This window comes from Stegodyphus dumicola, chromosome 2, assembly GCF_044657685.1.
Source record: "Stegodyphus dumicola isolate Sdum_Otavi_A_Nest chromosome 2, ASM4465768v1".
Lineage (NCBI taxonomy): Eukaryota > Metazoa > Arthropoda > Arachnida > Araneae > Eresidae > Stegodyphus > Stegodyphus dumicola.
Genome location: NC_140769.1, coordinates 96357609 through 96374227, shown reverse-complemented (window position 1 = coordinate 96374227; position 16619 = coordinate 96357609). Strand labels below are relative to the sequence as shown.

The window sequence follows — 16619 nt, the reverse complement described above, 5'->3', positions numbered from 1 at the left end:
TTACTTCGTACTTTTTCCAGGGAAAAGGGATTTATTGAAATTAATTAAATTAGTTTGTAGTTTTATTTGAGGATAATTTTAACTCTTCATATCATTTCACTGATGCATGTTTCTTTCTCAAACATTAAATCGAAGAGTTGTCGTAAACTATAAATGCCACCTTAAACCATTCTCAGATTCGCGTTTAAACATTTTGCTTAAAATTTTTCATATTCCATTCCCATAACAGTAAACTGTTTAAGAAGTGCAACTTAAAATTAGAAAACTGAATTCTCGACTGCTGGACAAAATGCCATATTTCTGAAGAAATGCCAGTTAATAAAAGAGGATAGCACTTCAAAATTCGGACCCGTTAAAATATTTAAGATAAATTTATTGAATGCAATAATAAATACAACTCTGAAAACGACCGCTAAGCTTCACAAACTCAAACACACGTGAATGACTTTTTGTATTGCCTCATTAGTATTTCTTCAGAGGGTTTACGGTTAATCTGAAAGTTCTAGCAACAATTAAGGTTTAATTTTATTATACCAGGCTACCAAGAGCTTTCCGCCCAAGGGAAAGAGTGGTTCCTTACGCGACTTTATATAAAAACTGACTTAATCACATTATACAAAGCGAAATCTTCGAAAACACGCGTGTAGCAAACCCATTCAACAGGCTTTGAGTTTTTTTTCTCTCGGTGTATCTAATTATATGAAAGCTTACCACGGGTATTTTTCTAAGGGAATGGAGGCATTTGTGGAAACTTTCTGAAGAACAACTTGTATTCAGATTTCCCACACAGAAAGTTGCGATAACTCCCATGTAACCAGCCCATTCGTATAGAAACGAAGCCAGTCGAACTACCAGAGTTCAGAGGCCTTACCTCTCGGCATCTGTCCAGCCGAATTAGTACTCGGGTCGAACTACTAGTGTTCAGCGCTATTCGCTTATCCGTGACTTAAGTTAAGGAAGAATTTTGTTAATCAACATAAAAGGAATACTCAGCAACTATTTAAATTAAACCATACATTCAAGTTTTCTTCACATTTTCATTAATACGTTCGAAGGAAATTTACAAGATTTGCTCTTACACACCCTCAAGATATTTGTAATGCCATTTCAAATGTGTAATCAGTTTATCGCAGAAATGATTGTGCAATTTATATCAATATTTTACACCGCATTATCACTGTAAATGCGCCGAGAGGATTTAAGTATGTTTAATATAATTAATTTCTGGTCATAGCAAATAAAAGCAAAGGTAATTATGAATTGGGGGCTAAAGAAAGCCATATCAACGTTGATTTTGCATTAACTTATTCCTGTAACTAAAAAAATGTTAAAGAATTTTTATATTGCAAAATTTTATAGAATTACTTGGTAACTAATATTTGCGATTTTAAACTTGGCTTTGGATGAAGGTAAATTGTTGATTAAAATTTTCTCCCGAGAACTACACAGAATTGATAAAAACTGCAAATAATGCACACAAAGATCTTTTTGCATTTGATGTTTTGCGTAGAACATGTACGTAATTTGGATAACAAGAGCACGATTGGTTATTTACAAGATCTTGAAAATATTCAAAATTTGTCCTACTGTAACTGCTTTTAAAATTCGATCAGATTAAGTTTCTATACGAAATGAATACAATACATATATAAAATAAAAAATAGGTACATGAATTAGCAATAGCTTTTATATCTTCATTTTAATTACGGTATTTTTCCTTTCTGTTCTAAAAATAACAATTGCTTATAATAGCTTTTTCTGGACTACGTAATATCTAGAGTAATCCATATATACATATCTTTTTGCATAATGCTGGTGACTTAAATTTAAATAAAACTCAAACAGAACAATTTTAAATAGGAAGTTTTACCTCAGATGGACTCCCACAAAGACATCACACTTGGAAGTGTATAAAAAGTTTGCCATCACAAATAAAAATCAAGCGTGATGTATAGAGAACATACTTTAAATACAAAAATCAGTTTTTGCAACCAAATTCTGAATATATTTGCATCTTTCCAGCAATAATAACAAAATTTCCGAACATTGATGACTATCCGCAGGACACTCCTGAATTGTTAGTTGCCGATTAATTTGATTCTTGAATGATGTTGCCGATTAATTTGATTCTTGAATGAAAATGAAACTTCAGAACAAATAATTACCAATTTATAGACAATAGCATTAAAATGTTGAGTTTACCAAAATATTATATTTATAAAACAAACTCTTGTTGGTTCCCAACCTGTAGAATGCGCTGATTATGAAGTTAAAAAAAAGAGTTTAATTTATAAATTACGTGAAAGTTACATATTTAAAAACAAATTTGGTACAAATATCATTTAGCAAAATACGAGACTTAAAAAAGTTCCCGAAATATTTAATGCACACAAATATTACGTGAAAGTTACGGATTTAAGAGTTTTTTTTAAGAAGTAGTTTATGTATTCGACCCAAGTTTTTAAAAGTTTGGTTTAGAAACATGAAAGTTACGAATTTACGCATGCCGGCTCACGGAAAAGTAGCCCTTCTCGGGGGGATAATAAGACAAGATGTATACAATCTTTCTGACAGCGATGAACACCGAAGTCAACATGATGGGAAAATAAAGCTGGAAGCTTCACTTGGCGACATAAAAATCACCCAAGAATCAGCTTACAGCAAGAGTTTACCGCCGCATCGGTATTGAAAGCCTGCTGTGTTTTCATTTGTCACCCAGCAAATATTATAATTTCTAAAGTATTATATGGAAGTTAACTTATAGAATTCATAATTTTAAAAAACAAGGTTTTAGCTTTTGTTTAGGTTTTAGGGGAAAACCACGAAAGCGCCAATGCAGCTATCCCGCTTCACGGGATTTGAATCTCGAGCTTTATTTAATATAAACAAACATCTATATTAAACAGCATAATTATTCACATGAATACCAGTGTTCGGTGAAACAAAATAACGCTTGTAAAAGCTTTCAAAAACAAACTTTTAAAATGCTTAATTTATAAACTACTTCATGAAAGGGTACTATTCTGTTTAGAGGGCCGCAAAAAATCGCCAAACTATTGTTGATGCCAATGCTGCCAAAAATAATTGCGGCAACCCTAATAATTGCGGCAAGAAAGGAAGTATAATAGTAAATAACTATTGATATTTTAATTTAGATGAAAGGTTAATTTCATATAATATTTTTTTTATTATAATTTATATGAAAGGCTAAACATGACTGAATAGAAGCATAAGAGTAAATAACTATTTCAGATCATTATTATAATTTATATAAAAATTGCTAAACATAACTGAATGGATGCCTGCATCGCTATTTCGCTACTGACTTACCGCTAAAGCATAATTTCATCTCGTTGGTTGTTCAAACGCAATTTTCTCTAATGATCAATTACTATTAGATTACGGAAAAGCACTCGAGGGCTGTTTGCCTTAAGAGAGGGATGCCTTCGTGGAGGACTTTTTAAGGGAAACTGGCTCGTATACACGTTACACATAGGGAAAACCACGAAAACACCCCATGCAGCCAGCCCGTTCGCGGGTTCGAACCTCGAACCGAACTACCAGTGTTCAGCGACGTTACCGCTCGGCCGCTGGTGGGCTTTCTTTAATGAATGATGCCTTTTCTTCGAAAATATTCTCGGTAAAGTGCAGAATAGCTCACTTATTTGTTTGCCGCTTTTTACAAGGGTAAAAACAATTGGAATTTTGTCAATTTTCTTTTACTTTTTAAGTGAAAATAGGTCGATGTATACATAGATAAAGTAAAGGGCGTGCGCAGTGCCATTTTTGTGCAATTCTAATATTTTTTTAAAGTGAAAATAGTTTGATTTGCACATGGATACCTAGTATGTGCAATTCTTAAAAACGCGTCAAGCAGTGGGTGATTCTGCACTTTACTCAAAATTCTATTGCCGAGTTTTCGTCCCAAATTGTTAAATCTATAGGATATATATATATATATATATAAAAAAAAAAAAAAAAAAAAAAGGGATTTAAAAATTAAACTAGTATTTTAATGACGTTTTAAGAAATATAGAACTACATAAACTTACTCAGTCTGAAATCAGCGCGTACGCTAGATTTGGCGCTTTTGCGCGTACATTTCCGCTGCAGTTGTTTTACGGTCCTCGAAATCGAATAGTACCCATGAAAGTTACGCTGAACATATAGGAAGTTTCAGTTATCGAACAAGGTATGTATATAAATATATTTGGAACAAGTCTTCAAATTTTACAACTTAAAAATTTTTAAAATATTTATTGTAAAACGCAACGAATAGACGTTAGGTACGACTTCAACTATTTGGGCATCAAGCCATTTTTAACATTTTGATTAAATTCATTTTGATTATTCTTATGAAAATAAAGTTACTTATTATTATTATGATATCGTTAAGTTTAAAAAGCATACACATACTTACAATAGCAGAGTGTCTGAAGCAGAAAGCAAGTAATTAAAACCTAAAATACTTCAAAATCAAATGAAAGTTAAAAACAACACACACTAAAACTAGCCGGAAAAAAATCTCAGCTGCAAGTAAAGAGAGATCACCTTTGGTGTATTATATAAAATTTTCACACCTACTTCTGGTTGGTGGAATTCTCCTGCTTGTGTGATGGCTTCTTCTCATTCATTAACAACAGACTCCGCCCCCCTCAAGCGTCAAGTTTGAGGCACATTTGTTTACCGAATATTACTTAAATTGCTTAAAATTTTCAAGATTGATTATTTAATTTTAATTATCTTGAAATTTTTCAGATCACGCAGAATTTATTTACAAGATAGTTTCAGGCTTCATGTGAATATATTAGAAAAGAACTACGTAACGTAAAAGGAATGTTATGTCAGAGACTTATGTATTAAATTTTCATTTCGTTTTGCCTACCAAAGTCCGAGCTGTAATTTTGTTCAATGATGGTTCAATCCCGGGGAACGGATTGTTTGCATTGGAAATTTCGAGATGTTCCCCAGGCCTAACATGTTTTCCTAAAAAGAACTCCATGAAAGCATCCCTCCCGTAAGGGAAATACATTCCTCCTTGCAACAGACTCTCTCAGATAGCCCTCATGGGCTTTGCAATAATCCAAATAATGCAATTATTTCTGTCATAATATTTTTTTCATTGAAATTGGCGATGGTTGCATAACATAAAATTGTTCTTTGAGAAGTATAATTCTTTTAGAATTGTTATGAAAACTATCATGCCGACCACTGATATTTCAAAGGATGGCATTTTTAACAAAGGTAATTTCTTACCGTATATATTCAAAAGCACATAGTTAAACATGAAACACTGAGAGTAAAGAAAAGCCCCACCAGCGGCCGTATGGTTAAGCCCACTGACACTGGTAGATCGACATGGATTGGAAACCAAGCAAAGAGCTGACTACATGGTTAGTTTTCTCGGATTTCATCATATGCAATATACAGAGGTTTCCTAAAAACAGTCCTTTCCTAAAAATAGCAGTTTTCCTAAAAACGTTCTCCACGAAGGAATCTCTGCCCCCCTTAGGCAGTTAACCATTGTGTACTTTGCCGTATTTAAATAACCTCAACCTGAGGATGGAAACAGTGGTATAGTGATCTTCAAAACTAAAACAGTGAATTTTAAAGTAACTTTCAGTTTAAAATTGATACTAATGATTTATTTTTCATTTTAACTAAATAGCTGACAACAGACAATCAATTCTGTAATACAAGTTTTCCCCACACATAGCCAGATTCACAGCTGTCTTCTGCAAAAATTTTAAAACTTCAGTCCCATCCGCTGTGGAGTATATAGAACCTTTTAAGACAACTCGTTTGATCCGGATTCACGTCCCGTCGAAAGAGTTGGAAGTATGGGATATTTCGTTAATTTCTCCGTTAGTTAGTTTCCCATAGTAAGCGCTATCAACGAAGGAATTCGTACCCTTGAGAAAATAGCGTTTACATTTTTGGCCACAATCTAATTTATACAGTGCAAATTCAGTTAAATATTTTTCAGATATATTCTTGTAAAAAGCGACATTCGGTTAAACTAATATTAATGGAAAATTATTCTTTGGACATATTCATTGTGCTAACAAATGCATATGGATTCTTGCGGCATTTTTGCTTGAATTTTACTGATGAAATATTATTTAATTTACTTCTTTTCTTTCTGCCTGTTTTCGCCACGAGGTTCCCTCTTTTCAAAATTTATGTAGGTTTGAGGAGCCAGCAGTTTTACTATAAAAGTTAGAGATTTACTAATAAGAGTTTGAAAGTTTGGACTGCCGTCCACAGAGTTACCTCTGCCTATGTTGGTTATACTGATGCTAGTCTTGCTGCTGTGAGCATTGTAGATCGAGGTTACATTCTGGTTTGGTAAGTGTGTGTTGGAATTACTGTTGAGATCTAGGCAAGCCTGTAGTCTCTCGTTAAGTCAGATTTAAATTGTTAAATTCATATCCACTTTGAAAGGAAGCTTTGAATTTAAACCACGTCCAGACTGTCTGGGAAGTTTATATTTTTGTGTTTTAATTTAATTATTCACAAGTGATGAGACAGAATAAACTTTAAGAGATTTAATTCTGTGTTTGTTTGCTTAATGATTAGATATGCTTGTGGAAATAATTCACCTCACGGAGCATCAGCGATGCCTTATTGTTACTTTATTGGCCTAGCTAATTTATTTGGAATTTGCCGTAGGTGATTCTATTATCTAGAGGTCCATGTTTGCTGGTGTACCGTATGTTCAAAGCAGAAAACCTACCAAGTCGTATTTATGAGTGCCAGAAATAATCTGTTTCAATTAAATTTTACATTGCTTCAAGGTTAGAAAAATATTATCATATAGATAGTCTTTGGTGCCCAAGTATCTTACATGAACTAAATATCTCTTTTATAGTCACTGAATTCTCTAAGGGAAATTCAAAGAAAAATTAAAACTCCTTTATTTTGGCCCCAGTGAAATTCTGTTGTTTTCTGACTCTACACGGAGATGTTATGGAAACTCTATTTTTATGCTCCCTAATGCCATCTTGAAAATGAAAGTTTTCTTTTCTTCCTGAAGAAATCAACTAATTTCTGTTTGAAGAAATGCCCGAATATTTTGTAACAGTTTGTTGCATAAAGTCTGCAATAAATTTATTTTAAATGTTAATTTGTATGCAACTTCAGGTAATAACATATTTTAAAGAATTTTGCTTTGACACATTTTTCATCTACAGGCAGTTGCTTTTAATATTTTCAGGGAGAGGGTCAAAAACCTTCAGCTTCCTCTTAGTTTGATTGCTATATACACACTTTCCCAAACATCTACATACAATCACTGAGACACCTTTGCTGACATTTGTGCAAATACTAAAAGCAAATAAATAAATAAATGTGTTGTAATAAACTTTTAGCCCATACTTTAGGTCTAATGAAGGAAATAAACCATAGTTCGGTGGGTTTCAATGAAATTTTACAAAAACTTATAATTTGCTTGTCACAAAAATTTAAATACAGAAAGAGAAATACTTCATTTAAACAGGTCAAATTAATCAAAAATAAAGTAAATACGGTGTTATCCACTTTTTGCACATATGACTGCCGGTTAATCTGTTTAACATCTGTTATATCTTATTTGTTACCAGTTTTGTTCTAGTATAATTTCATACCATGCTTAGTTACTACCTTCAGAGTTTCTTTGTATATAATGGTATACAGACAGGTTTGCCTATCACATTCATCCCATATATGTTCTACAGAGTTTAAGTATAGCGACTGGGTTGGTGAAGACCGTTGACTAGGTTCTTTATAGAGGGATCGTTCCTTAACAATCCTAGCAAGAAGTTCTGGGCCATTATCTTGTTGAAAGACTCAGGTGCTTTATAGCCCTAATGTTTCAGTAGATAATGGTTGATTATGCAACAATGTTTTCAGATACACGAATCGATCAACAATGCAATCTTTGAAAACTAATTTACCTACTCCGGCTACTGTCACTGAGCCCCAAACCATTACACTCTCTCTCTTGTGCGTTTAACAGTTGGTATAAAATTTTCCAGTTTAATTTCTTCATGTTTACGTATCCAGATCTTTCCACGACCACGGAAGTTACTTTCATCAGTAAACACAACTTTTACCGAAAACTGAAGTCTGTATTTAGGTACTTATTTGCAAATCCTAGTCGTGTTTGTCGATTTTAAAGTGTGATCAGAGTTTCTTCTGGGAACTCTCCCATTAAATTCCGCTAGAGCTCTACGTGCAGTTTCTGATTTGACGTTTTTCCTTTTATCGTCACCATGCTGTTCAATTAGTTTTGGAGCACCTACTTTTGAATCATTTTTTTACATTTCTTGCATCGCGATGACTAGTTTTTCTTGTACTACTATTACGAGATTTATTATTTATTATGCACATTTCCTATTAACTTGCAATTTTTTAATTGGAGTCTGTACTGTTGCACTCTTTTTTCCAACAAGTTTAGCAATTTCACGTTAAAATTTCTTTGATGCCCTAATTTTACAATACGATTTTTTCACATCTAAAGAAATTTCTTTCCTTTGATTCATTTTTTTTCAACAGCAATCACCTTTGGAAAAGAGATGGAAGATTCTGACTTGAGGTAAATCCAAAAGGGAAGAAAACAGCTGGATATGCAAATTTAGTTAAGAGACTTTTGTAACGTGCTGGTTTCAACAAATCTGCATATGCGTTTTGCATTTACCTTGTTTAAGATGTTATTTTGGAGGAAATAGTTTTGTATGAGTATCCTGACAGTTAATATAATTTAATAATTTAAACTCAAATAGTGTTTGGTAAACCTCTATTTTAATGGGTGTATGTATAGTTTTGTGACGGTGTATAGCTTCAGATTTCAGAAACTTCTGCAGCAATTTTGATTCGTATCTTCTCCAAAAGTACATGAATCATCTGTAATATTTATTACACTTCTGAGAATAAACAAGAAAAAAAACTTCCGTTTTCTCTGGATTTCACCGCTGTTTCAGAACATTTTTCACCAATTTGAATTTGTGTGTTTTCGAACATTATATAAATTATTATCTTCATTTGTCACACTTCTGTAAAGACGAAATTATTAAATGATATTATGCAGAATTTCTTTATTTATTTTTTTCAAAGTAACTTTTTACATGCATTTAAGCATAAATGATTCCATTTTTTATTCGATAATACTTCTGCAATATTATTTTCACAAACAGCTTCTTGTTCAGTTAGTAATGAATGTGTTAGCCTGACAAAGAAATATTACTTTATATGGTTTTGGACTCAGTAACTTTACCTAAGTTTCGCAGAACTATAAAAGATCTTAAGCGAAAGAGTACAGTGTTTAGAAAGAAGCAAAAAATTCGATTTAAACTTTTAAGTAAATTTTGTTATAAATTATTTGAATTCAGGATACTTGTAAAAGCCTGCGTTGGTGGAGCAGTTAACACGAATGCTTTGCAGATGCAAAAATACGAGGTTCCGTTCATGTATTTTCGTTATTTTATTTTCAGAAGATAATTATTCATAAAAGGTATTTTTAAAGGACTAATGTGAAAGATCAGACTAATTATCTGCTTGCTGTATTTGAAATTTTGTGTCACTTCATCGCGTTTTCCCATTAAGAGTAAATGTTTGTGAACTATTTACTTTGCAAAATTAAAAAGAAAATTAATTAATGTAAGTAAAAGAATTATGCACCTCCAAAAAGAGAGAAAGTAATAACAGTTGTGAATAAGTCACTACGTAAACACCAATAAATAAAGATAAATAAATAAATGAAATAAATAATAAAATTTTATTTTATTAGAATGTTACCCTTATCGACGCTTGCATGCTAACCATTAATTATCAGAGCCTTTCTTATTCAGCCTGTCCCAGTAATAGACATACACCAAACCTTAAAAGAGTACTTCATTAAACAAAGCTATTGCTGCAAACTCAAGCGAATCAGCTTGTTGTGTTTTACGGAGTTAAATCATTCACTGTCAAAAGCAAATTTCAAAAGCATTATGGAAACACTGAAGGTGAAACAAAATAATCTAAAACGGGGAAATCTGTCACATCTCAAAGATATCACTTTGATAATTTAAAAAGAGAATTATCATAGGAAAGTAGGAAAAAGAACTCATAAAATCGGAAAATCTGAGTTCGAATTTGAAATCGTGCTAAATATGATCTTCAGCTTTGGTCAGTAGTCAGGGAAGCTGACTGCGATGCCAGAGGACCTGGGTTCGAATCCCGGAGAAGGCATGGTTGTAACTGTCCTCCTTTCACAGGAAAGGCGATGGTGGTCCACCTATGAGGTGTCTCCATAATAAGGAGACCACCACAACCGGCCTTGTATAGCTTAATGGACTGGGTTACATTTGTAATTGTTCACAATCTGCCATTTGGAAAACAAATGATCTTCAGCCTTTGTCAACGTTTCAAGCAACTGAGTTGTATTCCAGACTATCGTCGGAGGTTACTTATAACAGTACAATAATATTGACATTTAAAGGTAATATTTAAATGCATTCTCACAAACCAAAATTCTGAACTAAGCTATATATTGAGAGCACCATAGCTAGCAATTGCAATGGTTTCAGATCCAGTAAAATTGGTAGTGTAGGCAACCGATTAATGTCTTATTTTTGGACGAGAGATGCAGTGTTCAGTCTCGGTCAAATTCCAGTAGTCAGCACGTCTGACTGTATCAGAAGTCAGATGAAGAGCATAAAAAAGTGTATTGTTGGGATGTTTGGTGTGTAGTAGCACCACTTACAAGTGTTTCGCTAGCGTTTTTTATAATGTAACCGTATTGTGCAGCCCCTATTCTAAAGAAGAGGACACTACTTTCGCTTGCATTGTTTTACTACTGATGAAGCATTTCTTTTATAGATGAAAATTCCGCACATCAGCGAACCAGATCAATGATGTTCCTCGTAAAAATTGAGAATATCAATCTACTAAAATCTGCATGTTCCACAGATTTCGCTCTCGTTGAGTACGTATGAGACGTTGAACAAGTGTGAAAATAAAACAAGGCTATGCTTTAGGAGAAATGGAATAATTTTCGTGATGGATGTTTAAACCATTTGGTAATATGCATGCGATGACGTACGTGCTTATTGGCATCTTATTTCGAAGCGGTCATATTCTTTACAGAGGTACTCTTTAAGTCGAATGAAATTGGCTTTAATAAGTATATTTGTGTTCAAAATAGTGAAATAATTCTATTTTTCGAATTTTCAAAATTAACGGAGAAGATACGTAGGTCAATCAGGATGCTGGTTGCACCCTTTCGTAAAAATTTCTGTCGAAGGCTATTTTGATGAAACTCTCTGACAACACTTCAAACATTTAATTGTATTGTGTGATGCAGCGGCTTTCACGAGGCAATTTTAGTTTGTTTGATAATCAGTCATAAACATGTCTTGATAGTTGCAAGTGGCATCCAAATTTAAAATGCGTGCGATGATTCGTTTTTTTTTTTTTTTTTTTTTTTTTTTTTTTTTTTTATGGGCGAAAAGGCGTAGCTGCTGTGAAATTTATCTGCAGTTATATGAAGTTTATGTCACGGCAAGCTATCGCTAAGCGGTGCGACATGTTCGAGAACGGACGTACAGATATTGACGATGTTGAGCACAAGGGAGGGCCATAACTACCACAAATTCTGAAATAGCTCCTCGCGCAAATGAATGCATTCTTGCAAGCAGACGCATAACAATAGACGAAATATCTAATGAACTAGATATTTCTCATGGAAGTATGCATAAAATTATTGCCGATCAGTTATGACTCGGTGGGTGCCTCGTCTACTGACGGAGGGAAGTGCTTCGAAAGTGCGTTGAAATTTTTGTAACGTTACCGAAAGGAAGGAAATGAGTTTGGGGACAAACGTTTGACCGGACATGAGTCTGGATTCATCACTTCTCTCCTGAAACGAAACGCAGCTCCCTCGAGTGGAAACATTCCACTTCCCCGACTCGAAAAAGTGTCGAAATGTTCTATTTGCGGGGAACGTGATGCTGATGCTGACGCTGTTTTTCGATACAGAAAGTTTCGCGCATACATAGTTCATACCAAAAGGTGCCACAATTAATGCATGTTCTTATTGTGAAACATTAAAAGGATTGCGAGAACCACTTAAAAATCGACCGCCAGGTAAACTATCGAAAGGAATTGTGCTCTTGCGTGACAATGCAAGACCGCATGAAGCAAAACAAACGTGTGACCTTCTGAAAATGTTTAGGTGGGAGGTGTGGGATCATCCTCCTTATATCCCAGACCTTGCCACCGTGTGACTTCCATGTTTGGGGGCCCATGAAAGCAGAACTTTCAAAGAGACGATACCACTCGGATGACGAGGTGAAAGTTGCAACCCAAGAATGGTTATGGAGCATTGGACGTGATTTCTTTGCATAAGGAATCGAAAAACTTGTAGCGCTCCTCGACAAACGTTTAAATAGCGTAGTAATAAATTACATTGAAAAGCAGATTTTGAATGGAACTTTAAGATACAAATAAAGTTATTGTAAAATTTCTATCCTGTTTCGTTTTCTTAAGCAGTGTAACTAACTTTTTGACTGACCCTCGTATAATAAAATTTTGTATGAATGCAGAGAAATATAAGGCAATAATTTGTATCGTATAATAGTTAAATTCTCTTTTAATGATAAATAATAAAAGCAGAAATGCTCAAAATTTAAATTGCAAACTCGCTTCGAAACTGAGACAAAAGGAGGACAAGGTCTTCTCAACACATATATCGTATAACGATTCGTCCTGCCGCTAACGAGATAATTATTTGAAAACCTATGCCAATCGCATTCATTCTTGCGCAAAGCATTCTCAGCCGTTTCCAGAGACTGTTGCTGAATTCCAGTTGCCTGACCGAGCGGCGAATTGTTGAATGTTGATATTTTGTCCTTTTATGAGTATTTGCGTGGATTTTCCTTAGTGTATCGTGGATACAAATCAGCGGTGCTTTGTCATAATAAAATAAATCGAACTTAATTGAATTGTTTTCGTAGGTGCATACCAGATATCTGCAATCCCGTAAGTCCGAAGATCTCTCTTGTCAATACATTTGCTGAATACCCTCATTTTGAAAACATTCGCAGACTATTTATGTGAGCAAAGGCTTTAGTCCATAAAAAAGACTGAAATCCAACTTGCGCCCCTCAAAACATAGCACATAAGAATCTACTATCTCTTCTCTGTATCTCTGAATAAACCGAGCTTGAGTAAAACACATGGAGTGGTCTGTGAGCATTCAATATGATGCCTTCCCAAACTCTGACATTTTCCTTCCCATAATAATCTCTTTGCCTGATACTAGAGAGCTGAAGCAGATTTTAAACTCTATTCAGATGAGGGCTCACTAAATCAAAGCTAAGTGTAAATTCTTGTTGAAGAGAACTTCGGTCACCCGTAGTTGGCTTCAAGACTGATGTTCTCTGCCTGTACTCTTGTGTGAGGGAATGAAGAGACACAAAAAACGGGTCTTCTGGCAAAAGGTCCTCTTTCATGAGACGTTACGGAAAGAGTAATTTTTGAAATTAAGGCTGCAGTGGCAGCTGAAAGCTGACTAGTTATTTGAGTGGGTGTAGCAACCTTATGAAACCTGGTTCAAAATGGCAAATACTGCTCTTTGTTTAGTGTCATGGCTCTTAGAACCCTCGTCTAGGTCTCGTGGATGTGGGTTTGAAAAGAACGGGTAACAAAACAGTGTCCTTCCACAATTTCGTGTTGCCTACAATTTAAAATTCGACTACTATCTTTGTATTCTCAATATTTGTTCTGCCAAGAGGCTTTTATTTCATACACTGGAAATGACGTTATACAGGCCATGTTTTGGTTTGGATGCTCAATCTGTGTTATTAACTATGCTAAAAATTTCCTGAAACTGTGCCAAACATTGCGGATGACACTGTAGAAAATTGTTTTGACATCTTAACTAGGTAATTTCCTGCCTCCAATTTAGCCCCTAATCTACTTTATTTGTCATATACACATTAATGGTTGCTCTTTCTATAGCATTTTCATCCGGTTTTGTAAAATTTACAGCAAACAATGATTAACATCATCCTTTACGAAAGAAGTAAAAGCAAGAACAACAAATGGCAGCTTTTTTATACCTATAGCGGTCGCAACGACACCTAGATATATTAGTCCGACTATATTTTAAAAACAACAAATTTATTTTCTGAATTTTGAACATTAATGTATTTATCCCGTCGTCCACATATTTCCAGTTCCCGTGTATAATTCTGTGGAAAGAACTTGCTGTAAGTTTTAACCATTTTACCTCTCTTCAAAATGCATCCGCTACAGTCTCCTCAGTAGTGCTAGGGACAAAATGGAAACTAATTTTACATATATTGACTGATACATTAAGACTTATTTATATGCTATCATCTACATGAGATTTTTCCAGAATGCGTAGTGGTCTATTCCATGCATTCCTTTAGGTGAACAATATCTAATATTTTTCATTCAGAAGCGTGCTTTGATCTTCCAACAGTGAGGTGGCACATTGACAAATTCTGCAGACCGTCTCGTCATAGGATAAGCCTTGTCTATATATTTCAATTCCCCCTACGTTGTCGAAAGTGGCCATTAGGAATGTATCAGTGTTCTTTAGAAGAGATCATGCTATGTTTATATGTACTGCATTTACTTTCAATAGTGTAATTAGAAGATGTGATTTATATAAAAGTTATCAAGCACCAGTATTTGAGACTTTACCATAGTGCATTTTGTCCTAAATATGTTCCTTTACATGTTCCTTTCCTACATGATTGACGTCTCTAATATAACATAATGCACTAATTCAAGAATACAACGTGCTTAGGCTGACATATTTCACAGGTAATGTGTGGGGGTTAACCTTGGTCTCTCATTTAAAAATTCCTTTTAAAACGGTGTTTTGTCATTGATGCTTACTCAATAATTGGATTCATCATCTCAAGAAATATTACACAACCTATTAATAGTGCGGAAAACCTATACGTGTACATAAACATTGGAAGTAATCAGAAGCATTGCCAATCTTGGACGATATTCATTACACAAGGGGTGTGTAACATACTGAACATTTCATTTTCGTTTATTTGTTATCCGTTTCCCTCAAACGAACCTAGTTCGCCTCTCGTTTCGTTTTTCTTCATTATCTTCTCAAATTAGTTTCATTTCTTAAGCTTTAGCCAAAACTTGGTGAAAGAGGCCTTACCAGGTAGCACAATGTGTTCTTTAACACAGTGTGTTCGAAAAGTAACTATACACTTGTCATGCACTACTATCACAGTACGTAACAGCTACCTGCCAAGGTGTTACTAGAAGCGATTTTCATGAACATCCAAATATGTCTGCACTCACTTCTTCTCGTTCTCGAAGTCTTACGAATTGTTAATGTGGAATGTTCTTTGGTGAAATCATGAATCAGTTTGAAATTCCTTGAGCCTGTCGGAATTTCCTCAATATATACTATTTTTTCTCAATATTTATTATCTTAAATCTGAAGACCGTCACCACAAGTTCTTATATCTCCGATCTCTTATACAGCCAAGCAGTTTTATGAACTGCTTGGCTGTATGAGCGGTTGTATCATCGATTAGCTCTCTCGCGAAATGTTGAAATGATTTCACACTAACGATTTTATTTAGTTTTTTGCGATGAATATTAAGCTGAATATCATTAAGTTCGTTATTGCAATTTACACCTAAATCATCTAATCATATAAAGTGGGTGGTCTCAAACTCAACTTGAATGGGGGCTGAATGCACAGTCTAAAAACAGATAATCGATGAACTAAAATATTTTAACTAAATTTTAAATTTCTCGGAATTAAATATTTATCAATGTATATATGAATAATAATATTGGAAAAAATCCAAATTTACATCTATTTTTTTATCTGGGGTATAACGTTTAACGCCTGCAAGGCACTTTTATTGGTATCAAATATATTGATATTTAAATGTTAAATTTTCATCTTGACATTTATTTTCAAATTCTTTACGTTTAATATCTTTAAAGAATCATTAAATAACCTAAAGCAGCTACTCAATTTACGACGGAAGCTCTAGAGATAAAATCCATATCGGAGCACTTTGCATTCATGTAACAATGGAAAGGGCTCAAAGCCGCACGAGGAATGACCATTTACGCCAATAAAGTGTTTTTATTTACCACTCAACCATTTCCGCACACACATTCAATTATAAAATCTAATTTCGCTCATCTCTGCTTGACTTTATATTTTTGCCAGATAATCTTAAACATCCTGCTTGTCCAGATATTCTTAAACATCCAGTAAAATCGACTGTTGCCGAATGTTTTCATTGAAATTAAAATCCTCTAAAGGCCCACGAAATGAAAAACTGGATCGAAGTAATCACACTTATTACGATATTTACTCGTAAAATTATCAAGGACGGTTTGCATACCGTCTCAATAGTCTTCGCCATGAAACGTAGAAACTAAGCACAGTAGCAATACCTGTACTTTGCCATGATAAATATTGCATAAGTTCTACTTTATACGTGTGCACACATAGATACGAGTACTTACGTACCGACCGAATAAAGCCACCGCTATACGAGCCATTAGTTTCACATAAAATTTTCACCAGAAACGGACAAGACTTTCACAATTGAAATAAACATCCTTATATA

The 16619-nt window shown here is 34.2% G+C and overlaps 1 protein-coding gene across 2 annotated transcripts in view; it reads right to left on the bottom strand.

Annotated features, from left to right (window-relative positions):
* Window positions 1–4576, bottom strand: part of LOC118200009 (uncharacterized) — a 31582-nt gene extending 27006 nt beyond the window's left edge. The window contains exon 1 of one of the 2 annotated variants that reach the window (XM_085810947.1): window positions 4421–4576. The gene's annotated coding sequence lies outside the window, so the exon portion shown is untranslated. Of the gene's footprint in view, window positions 1–4416 lie in introns of both variants that reach the window. The other variant, XM_085810948.1, reaches the window with a different exon arrangement.
* Between the last annotated feature and the right edge of the window lie 12043 nt (window positions 4577–16619).